The sequence below is a fragment of the Lynx canadensis genome, chromosome B1 (genome assembly GCF_007474595.2).
Source record: "Lynx canadensis isolate LIC74 chromosome B1, mLynCan4.pri.v2, whole genome shotgun sequence".
Taxonomy (NCBI): domain Eukaryota; kingdom Metazoa; phylum Chordata; class Mammalia; order Carnivora; family Felidae; genus Lynx; species Lynx canadensis.
Genome location: NC_044306.2, coordinates 62,958,025 through 62,969,501, shown reverse-complemented (window position 1 = coordinate 62,969,501; position 11,477 = coordinate 62,958,025).

The following is an 11,477-nucleotide window of genomic DNA, read 5'->3' as shown; positions in this document are numbered from 1 at the left end:
AGGATCTTTTGTAGTTCTGTGAAAATTTCAGATTTGTTCTAGTTCTGTGAAGTATGCTGTTGAAATTTCAATAGATGTTATAAGGAATCTGTAGATTGACTTAGGTAATATGGACATTTTAACAATGTTAATTCTTCCAATCCAGGAGCGCAGAATATCTTTCCATTTTTTTGTGTCTTTTTCAGTTTTTTTCATTGGTGTCTTGTAAGTTTCAAAGTTGAGTATGATGTTAATATATGACCTTTATTATGTTGAGGTATATCCCCTCTATACTCACTTTGTTGGGAATTTTCATCATGAATGAATGTTGAATTTTTTCAAGTGCTTTATCTGCATCTATTGAGATGGTTATATTATTTTATCTTTTATTTTGTTAATGTGATGTGTTATGTTGATTGATTTGCCGATGTTGAACCATCCTTGCATCCCTGAGATAAATCCCACTTGATTGTGGTATGTAATCCTTTTAATATATGGTTGGATTCAGTTTGCTAATATTTTGTTGAGGATTGTCTCATCTATATTAATCAGGTATGTTGACCTGCAATTTTCTTTTTTTGTTTCATTTTTGCTGGTTTTGGTATCAGGGTAATTCTGGCCATGTAAAATGTGTTTGTAAGCTTTCCCTTCTCTTTAATTTTTTTGGAAGAGTTTGAGACATTATAGGTATTAACTCGCCTTTAAATGTTTGGTAGAATTCAACTGTGAAGCAACTTTTTTTCTGGATGTGTCTCCCCCAGCAAAGGAAAAAAAGCAAAAATAAGCAAATGGGACTATAGCAAACTAAAAAGCTTTTGCATAACAAAGGAAACCATCAACAAAATGAAAAGGCAACCTAGTGAATAGGAGAAGATAGTCACAAATGATATATCTAATAGGGGGTTAACACTCAAAATATATAGAGAATTCATACAACTCAACACCAAAAAACCAAATAGTCCCATTAAAAAATGGGCAGAGGACCTGAATAGACATCTTTCCAAAGAAGACATATAGATGGCCAACAGGCACATGGAAAGATGCTCAGCATCACTCACCATCAGGGAAATGTAAATCAAAACCACAATGAGCTATCACTTCACTTCTGTCAGAATGGCTGTTATCACAAAGACAAGAGATAACAAGTATTAGCAAGGATGTGGAGAAAAGGGAACCCTCGTGCACAAAAACTTTAAAAAATCAAGTTTTCAACTTGATGGAAGTTTTACATGAAAATATTATTTATCATCCATTTTATCAGTTTTTCTTATTTTAGTCCAAATGAATCATGTTTTGTTTTGTTTTGTGTTTTGCACCTCATAAATGAAGTGATTTTCCTGCTGTGAGGAGTGTTGATGCTGGATTGAAAGCATAAAACAACTCCGGAACTAGATTGTCCAGGTGGCTATGCCCCAGACCATTTAGTTTACCAAAGCAGATGATCTTCTTAAGTCTTGTTCATGCTACCCCGGTTTATTTTTACCATTTTATCCAAGAGCAGTCTATAGCCATCGCTTACCTACTACACTAAGCTTACACATTAGAAAGATTTTCTTACACCAGACTGTGAGGATTGAGGAAGAATGGTTTTCTAAAGTACTAATTCAGTGGAGTGAGGACAGATCACAAGACAACAAAATACTCTGAGACTTCACTGTTCTGAGACTTAACCATTAAAAAAGATTCCTTTCTAATATGGCCACATGTCGGCTCCACAGCTTTAATTGTTTATAGCCTGAAAAGTCCCAGACTGGGAACTTGGTGATGACTTCCATCCGATTCTGGCTGAGGGATGGTTGGGGAAAGTGCTTGTCTTCCAGAAACAAGGATCAAGCTAGAAAAAAGCCACACACACAAAATCTTGACCTCTATTTAGATAATGAACATTATTTAAAGGCAAAACTCTAGTTTCTAGTCTATGAAGTCTTATATAAAACCTGAAAACACAGATAATATTATTTAATTTTTATTACAGATTGGATATGTTTTTGATGATAATGAATCTTTACCTGTATTTCTAGTCTTTAGAGAGATTTTGCTTGTTCCAGGATTTTAGATAAAAAAAAAATGTAGGTGTAACCTACCATAATGCCCCATTTTCTTATCTCCAGGGATCAGCCTGAGAACAGGCACCTGACCCAAGTCTGCCGACGGATCCATCATCTTTCTTAGGGAATTTATGTATGGGTATTGACAGAGAGTGCTGAAAGTGCCTGCAGAACTCCCTGTAGAAGTCCTTCTCCCTGGAGAGAATGAAGCTAGCACAGAAGGTTGAGGCAAGAAAGGGACGTATAGGTGGATGGATAGCTAGATGGAGATTCCTGGGGTTGGTGGAATCCTTGGAAGAAGTTGGGAAAGAGGCCATCTCCATTTTGTGAATTAGTTTCCTTCCTTCTTCCCTCCCTCCCCACCTCCCTCTGTCCTTCCTTCCTATATTACTTCCTATTTACTTATGCTATTAAAAAAAATGTTTTTTTTTTTTTTTTGAGAGAGAGAGAGAAAGAGAGAGAGAGAGAGAGAGAGACTGGGGGAGGGGCAGAGAGGGGATCTGAAGCAGGCCAGGCTCTGCACTGACAGCAGAGAGCCCTATGCGGGGCTCGAACCCATGATCTGTGAGATCATGGCTTGAGCCAAAGTCAGATGCTTAACTAACTGAGTCACCCAGGTGCCCCTACTTATGCCATTTTGAATTCAGTTTATTTTAAGTTGGAACAAAGCAAGTCCTGACTAGTTCAGCTGCTCAGGACTTCGGAGTCACTAGAGTTATATTCCAGGTTCCATGTGAACTGGCAGAAATAGGCAGTGGTGATGGTTCTTCTTCAAGCTCAGGACAATACTTCTCTCAGATCTGCATACATCCATAACCATGGGCTGTTTCCCGTAGCTATGGAAGCAGTTGCAGTTTAATGGATGTAGATTTTGAGCAAGTTATTTTTGAATGGTGGAGTATCCAGTGTCAACTGAGGAGCATTGCTTGATCTCTGTAAGAATTTATATATTCATGCAGTCAATAAATATTTGCTTAGTTTTAGTTTTGTATCAAACTATGCTAGGCAGTAGAAGACACTAGAAGGCATGAGAGACATGATTCTTGCCTTCACAAAATTTATAGTATAAAGGAGATTTTGGTCAATTAAATGAGTAATTAGTAAAAAGCTCTGAGAAGGGAGAGAGACACAAGGAACTTTGGGATCACATAGTCATGGGATCTTTCACACCTGATGGAGGCTGTTAGGGAAGGTTCCCCCATAAGATCTCTGAGACCTGAATAACAACAGAAGTTACCCAGAAATGGAGTGGGGACAGAAGGGGAAGAATAATCACAGTACAGTGAACAACATGCATTAAGACCTGGTGAGACCAGGAATATGCCACATACTAAGAGATGGATGGAAGCAATGGGAGCAATGGGAAAAGAAGTTGCAGAATAACACTAGCTCGTGATGTGACTTGGAGTTTGTTCCAGAAGCATTTCAAACAAGGGAGCTTGCCCTGCTCTGAGGCATATACATGAGACAAGCCAAGGTAGAAGAATGGCCAAGGGGCCTTGTGGTTTATTTTCCAGCGGAGTGCCTGTGACTCATTCTCTCCTGCCCTCTGTTTCCTCTCCTACATAATCCCATCAGCTCAAGGTACCATTTGAGCCCCTTCTCTATGTGGTGCTGTTATTTCGGCCCCAGTTGACTGTCTAGCCAAGTGTGGGTTGGTCATAGACATCCAGGGGTGGGTCAATTAAGTGGATGCTGAAAGACAGAGATGTTGGGAGGCAGCCTGAAGACAATAAGGAGATAAGCAACTACTTCCTAGGAAGAGATAAAACTAGATTAAAGACGGGGCTTTAGTTGCGCTGTTGGGGTATTCTGCAAGTATGAAATAAAATTTAAGCAGAATCAACGAATCAGCATATTAATTCGCTGAGGCAAGGAACAAGACAATAAATAACACACTAAATCTTGAAAGAAACCTTCATGAAGCAATTTTGAGCGATGTGGCAGCTGAACCTAATTGTTTTACCCAACTAAGAAGACTTAATGACTCAGTGTGTTTGGTAACACTCCCTGCCACAAGTCGGTTCCCAAGCCGCTGGGGTGTAGTGTGTTCTGAATCTGAATTAATTAGTTATTGGACTTTATGTTGTATATTGTTTTCAAAGTGTTTAAAATATTCAACAAGTCACATCATAACAGGATGTGTTTTTCCAAGATTTCAATTCTGCTACATCCTAATTGAAATAAACTCTCCTATGCATGGTGATTGGTTCTAGCCAGAGAACATGTTTATCACTGGACAAGGCAGTCTTATGTCTCTACACTGGAGAGTGAGCTCTGAGCTCTTCTCTGTCAGGGACTATATGTTAATCCATTTACATTCCTCACTGACCACATCCCACCAAGTAACTACCAAGTACCTGGCATATGGTGGGTTCTAAATAAGTTTGTTGACTGACTGACTGACTGACTGAATGAACGAATGAATGGAAAGCCCATACCAAGAAAATGATGCAGTTTCTCCATCAGCCTGACTTCATCACTTCCTGTTTATATAAACTTGTACTAATTATTTAACATCTCTCAACTTCAGTCTCCTTATTTGTAAAATATGGTATAGGGGTAGAAAGTTAAAGCCAATAATTAGGACAGTGTCTCATTCAAAGATTGTAGATAGTGGGGCGCCTTGGTGGCTCAGTTGGTTAAGCTTCCGGCTTTTGGTTTCAGACCAGGTCGTGATCTTGAGGTTTGTGAGTTCGAGCCCCACATTGGGTTCCACACTGTCAGTGAGGAACCATCTTGGGACTCTCTCTCTCTCTCTCTCTCTCTCTCAAAATAAATAAATAAACTTAAGAAAAAAAGATTGTAGATATTAAGTCTATTAGGGATAATATTCTTCTTTTAGATGTGGATTGGTTATTTCCTTAAAGTCTTTAAAGTTTAAAAGGGATAAAGTTCTTGTGGACTTGAGTTGAAATGTCAGGACGTATGTCTCATCGTTTTCAACAAATATTTATGGAATCTCTTTTGTAAGTTAGACTCTAGTGTCAAGAACCTACCCTCAAGGTGCTCATCTTTTATAGGAAAAAAAAAAGCAACACAAGTAAAGAAACGGCAGTTTGTGATAAGTGTGTTGAAGGAAATGAACAGGAAGATATGATAGATAGTACCTGGGAGTCCCCACTGCATTTAGGGATCCCAAGAGAGTGGTTATTGATGGGATGGGAGAGGCAGGCAAGGCAAGAAGTTGGGAATTTGTTCCAAGTACATTGGAAAGTTCCTGGAAATTTTCAGCAGGGGAGTGATATAATCTGCTTTAAATTTTGAAAATGGGCTGCAGTGGGAATAATAAATTCAGGGTGGACAGGTGTAGAAGCAGGGAGATGAGTTAGGAGGCGATCACAATTGTTGATGTGAGAAAAGTTGGAGGCCGAGATTAGGGTAGTGGCAGTGGTTATGGCGAGAAGCGGTGGAATATAGGGGCACCTGGGTGGCTCAGTCAGTTGAGCATCCAACTGTGGCTCAGATCATGATCTCATGGTTCATGGGTTCGAGCCCCACTTCTGGCTCTGTGCTGATGGCTCAGAGCCTGGAGCCTGCTTTGGATTCTGTGTCTCCCTCTCTCTCTGCCCCTCCCCTGCTAGCATTCTGTCTCTCTCTCTCTCTCAATAATAAATGAACATTAAAAAAAATTTAAAAAAAAGAAAGGGTGGAATATATATATATATATATATATATATATATATATATATACATATTACATACATATATGTGTGTATATATATATGGTAGAATTGATGGAAAGTGCTGATGTGGGGCATGGGGAAAAAAGGAAGATCAAGGCTGTCAATTGGAATTTTATTAAACAAATAGAAAATGAGGCCATTTCTGAGATGAAATACCCATGGAGAAACAGGGGTTGTATGTTGTGTAGGGAAGTGTGGGGAATAGGCTTAGGAATTCCCTGATGTGTTAACAAGGCATAAAGAATTAGAAAGCCATAGTATGTTCTCACCCAAGTTTGGGTAAATGAGATTAGGCAAATAGGTATAAAGAGGGTGGGGCAAAGGCCCCAGTATAGACAGGGTGGGGCAAAGACCCCAGTATAGGACAAAGGTATATGAGGTAAACAAGATTAGGTATTCAGGGCAGGAACGCCCCCAATTTAGTACAATAAGTGGCTTTAACAGTAAGGAAGGACCAAATTAGGTAGACAGGTAAATAGAGCTGTAAGACGTCTGCAGGGTGAAGTTGTCCAGAGCAGAGCTACTTAACAAAAGAAAGGTGCCTTGTTGACCCTGAGGTTGCATGCTCTGTCTTTTTTTGTCCCCTAGACCAGTTTAGGTAGACAGAGGTAGTGCCTCAGTCTGCTGTAAACAATCTTCCAACCGGAGCTAGGATTTTGTTTTGTATTAACCCAAACCTCTAGCATCGCATATTTTCAAAACCCCCTTTCCCTCATGCCCATGGGTTAATGTTCACAGTTTCATTGCCTCTTTGTGCACGTCCATCACCATTTTTGTAAGCCCTCTGATCCTAATAAAAACGGAGCAAGAACCCTTCATCGGGGCTCTTGTCTTCTCCTGGACATTAGCCATTTCTCGCATTTTAATCCTGCATCCCACTTTCTTGCTGGACAAGAAAGAACGAGTCTATGACAGGGAGGGGAAGTGGGGATCAATACTTTGACGAGAGTATTAAAGATCCAAGTAGATATGATTATTGATTATGATGAAAGGTTAGTGTTGTGTGCACCTGTGTAATGTTTAGAGTTACCATTATAGATTCCTGAAGCAATTTAACTTACTCCCTAATTAAAGACCCTATTTATTTACAAGATTTATTAATTTATAAGAGTTTAAAATGTATAAGATGGCCAACATCTTATAGCTAAAGAGAAAATCAATCATCCTTTGTGACATTTGTCTCAGGAGAGCATGACATTTGATTTTCATTTTGGTAATTTCATTCTCAAACATGGGTATATAAGAGAAGATGCACTTCTGACTTTTTTCTATGTATTATATTAATGGAAAATTTAAGGGCAATAAAGCAATGCATTCCCTTAGCTACTAGGGTCTGTTACAATATTTTATAAGCAAATTACTGTATTATCTTTTTAATTCCATTTTTGGTATCTTGTTTTTAAATAGCAGAGTATATAATTTTAGTTGAAGTCTGATGAACACCACATTTTATCATTGGTAAAAGCACAGACATAATAATTTTTTCACAGAGGGGAGGAAGACACAGAAATTCAATTTGTTCTTGGCTCCTAGTAACACGCTAAGACTTTAGATTTATAGTACATTTTTCTAGAGTAGAATGAGCTCAAGTCCAAAAAATTAAATGAAGGGGTAGTTCTAAAATACATCTTTGAGTTAATAATATTTCTCTTTGATTTCACATATCTTGGCTTTTGAATTTATCCTCCATGAATTCAGGTGGCTTATCTGTAAAAAGTGGATAATAAAATGAAAAAAGTTAGAGAATAAAGTTGGAAAATGCAGGAGAAACACTTTGTGAACACTGAAATGCTTTATAAATGTCATGCTTTTTTTTTTGTTTTTGTTGTGCTGCTGTGCATCTTGAATAAGATATAGAGATTCCTCGGTTTGATTTAGGACTAATCATCCATAAGGAAGGTAAATTTCCTATACATTTCACACTAAGGAAGATGAAGTTTATAAAATTTCTAAGACCCTTGAATAGACATAGTACTGGATTTTCAACTGCCTTACTTTTGTTTTTTCTTCCCTTTTCTTCTTTTTCTCTCCTCCTCCCCCTCATCTCCTCTTCCTCCTTTTTCTTTGCTATTTCACTATTCTCTCTCCACCCCTAACTCCTCATTCTTCTCTTACACAAATGTGACTTAAGTTCTCACCTAAACTCTATTCTTTTGGCCACAGATTCCCCCGGAAAAAGACAACCCATGAACTCACTCACAAGAAGGCAAACCTGGCCCCAAGACCTAGGCTCAGCCCCCCATAGGACTCTGCTGGGCAGTGACCATTCCACACCTCCTGGCCTCTCATCTACCTGGTAGAATGATCTACCCTCCCCCAAATTACATATCTCAGGATGCAGGCCCCTGGAGTAAATCGTGCAACCAAGTGGAGAGCAAACCAAGCTTGGACCAAGACTCCACATACAGATTAATTTTTCAACAAAAGGGCCAGTGGAAGGTTCTTTTGTGTTTGGGTTGCAGGAGAATCCTGATTTAACTTCAAGGACTAACAGACAACACTGAGGTTTCTAACGGCAAAAATTATGTATGGCACTATATTAAAGTCATAGCTATTGGTGAACATTGTTTGAGTATCCACTTGATGAATGTGCTGTGTATGTTTTTTTTTTCTTTTTTGCCAGTAACAATGTGACTGACCACTCACCCACCTACAGCCATCTGACTTAAACTTTCAGTGGAGTTGGGTTTGCTGTCATGCACAAAGCTTTTTTGAAATTAAGGGTATAGTCCTGACAATGAGTAAGAGGTTTGTTTGTTTTGTTCTCTGTGTATATGACTAACCTCATTAATTTTGACCTAATTAGCACTTTGGTCAGTCCATCTAGTAGCAGGGAGGCTTCCAAAGTGTTGGCAAAGGCAGGAGATACTTTAACACATGTGTGGGCACAAAATGTGTTTACATGCATTGCTAATTTTGTAGTCTTGTAAAGAAGTGAGCAGCTTTCACTAAATAAGTGACATCACCCCGATGTCTTGTAAGTTGCACGAAACAGAGGTGAATAGCCTTCATTTTTGGACAGTCAAATTTAAAAGGTACAAGAAATATTATGGATTGAAAAATAAGGCAATAGATAAGTCATGGTTGTTATTGATAACAAAAAGATTCCGGTACTTGTCCATATACTATGTAATCCTTAACATTCCTGAGCCCCATTAAGTTGTTAGCATCCTACATCGTAAAGTTGTTATGCATTCTTTGCATTGGTCAGCCTCCAGCAGCCGAAGGGAAAGCCAATCATTCTTTGGCAATGAAAATTGGCAATCTGATTTTCATTTCAGCAGTTTGGTTTCCAAAGGCAAAAACATAATAGAAAACCCACTTTTCTCTTCTGAATATTGAACTTATGGTGTGGTAGACTTAAAAGTATAACGCGGACAATAATAATGTAAACAGAAATAGAAACTACACTGAACAAGTACACAGATAAAATGAGAAAATTGGCAAATGACTTACGTTACACGCAAGCAACTTGGAAGACGTGGTTGCTGAGTGAAGAGAAGGCACTCTTCACTCCAGGCATTCTCCTGGAGGAGAATGTGGGAATCCAGGAGCTTACTGAGTAAGCAGAACATTACAAACCTGGGGAGAAGTCTGAGTACCATGGTTAGCAGGAGTTGGTAGCAGATTCACTAATTCATTCGTTCACATGCAAACATATTGAGCCCCTATAACTGTGGATCCTGCTGTGTTACGCCGTGGAGGCAAACACACAAAAGGCCATCTCTATCTCTAAAATGGGACAGAATGGAGATGAGGCTTTAGATCTCGGGAGCAGGGAGGTGATAACCAAAACCACGGGCATGGAAGAGGCCACCCAGAGCATGTCAAGGGGGGGAAGAACACTAAGCTGAGTGTGGGACCCCGAGGAAGCCCAGGAAAGGTCAATGAACGTTGATTCTTTTTTGTTTTTTAAAGTTTACTTATTTATTTTGAGAGAGAATGAGAGACCAAGCAGGACAGGGGCAGAGAGAGAGGGGGAGAGAGAAAATCCCAAGTAGGCTCTGCACGAACAGTGCAGAGCCTGATGTGGGGCTTGAACTCACAGACCGTGAGATTGTGACCTGAGCCGAAGTTGTAGGCCTAACCGACCGAGCCACCCAGGCCCCCCGGTGTTGAGTCTGATTAGATGCATAAAATCTACAGAGTAGTTGTTGAGTGGAAGAGTGAATGAGATGTGACAAAGTTGAGGTATTTGGGTGCTAGCTAGGGAAAGTGAACTCAAGTCAGAATGTAGGGTTTTTTGTTTGTTTGTTTGTTTTTTAAGAGCATAGGAGAGAATGGTGCAAAGAGGAATTGCAAGGGGAGAAAGAGGACCTGAAAGTATAGGTGAGGAGGATTGCCTGGTGGAGAAGAGGAGGATGGGAATAGGAGCTAAAGGATGGGGCTGGCCTCGGGAGGAGGGACGACAGCGTGGGAGGTAAGGCTGGTGTAGATATCACTATGGTTGTAGTTTGGGGGACGGTGGTGCAGGAATTCAAAATGAGGTTGGGAGAATAAATGAAATAGTGAAAGAAGCAGCAAGAGACACAAGAAGTAAGATTTCCTAGGGCTCCCCAATAAAATTCTCTGAAGAAGTTAAATAAAACTTAAAAATAAAACTGCCAGTCATTTCACCAGCAAAAGATGGGTTCATTCAGGAACAGCTAAGAATTTTAGCCCAGGACAACCAAGATGGGGCAAAGCCATAGGTGAGACTGGAGAAGTAAGGAGGGGAACACTCTTTCATAGAGCAAAAAGGGGAGGGGTTGGGAGAGACCGTTAGAAACTGAAAGTTCATTGGAGTAGACTGGGAGCTGGAAGTATAGTGGCTTTTCATTGCCTGAGTTGTAACTATCTCTTATTGGCTGGGCTGTTGCCATGGAAGGAGGAAACCTTCCTTTCTTTGGCTGGGATAATGAAGTAGTATCTAGTGTCTCTTCCTGTTGGGCCTGAAATTCACCAGGAGTGGTAGGGCTGAGAGCTCCCTCTGCTGGCCTCCTGACTCCACTCTAAACAAGGTTTCCTTTTATTTTCACTAAGGGGTTGGCAGCTTTGGTTTTGATTCGCCGAGTGATGGATGTGACAGGATGGTGGATAGTGTGAATGATGAATCAGGGTGAATGATGAAGGAGGTTTAAGAAGTAAGATTGAAAACTCTGATTAACCAGTGATGGAGAAGAGTCACCTCCAGGAGAGGATGTTGCCATAGTCCAGGCAAAGAAATAACCAGTGCTTGGACCATGGCATTAACTGTGAAGATAAATCACAAAGAATAATTTTAGAAGATAGGAATATAAGAACGGCAAGATTTGTCAGCTGTCCAATACAGCTGTCTAGCCACAGGTGCCTATTGAGCACTTTCAACATGGCTAGGCTGAATTGCACTGATGTGCGGTGATGTAAGTTACAAAACTGATTTTGAAGACTTAGTATGGAAAAATAGTTCGTTAATACATTCTTTAAGAAAAATTTTTTAATGATCATTTATTTTTGAGGGAGAGAGAGAGAGACAGAGCATGAGTGGGGGAGGGGCAGAGAGAGAGGCAGACACAGAATCCAAAGCAGGCTCCGGGCGCAGAGCTGTCAGCAACAGAGCCCAAGGCGGGGCTTGAACCCACGACCCGTGAGATCATGACCTGAGTTGAAGTCAGGCTTTTAACAGGTGCCCCTCATTGATACATTCTAAATAGGTTGCCGGTTGAGATGATAATATTTGGGGGCATTGGGTTAAACAAAATGTATTAAAATTAATTTCACCTGTTTTTTACTTTCTAAAAACATG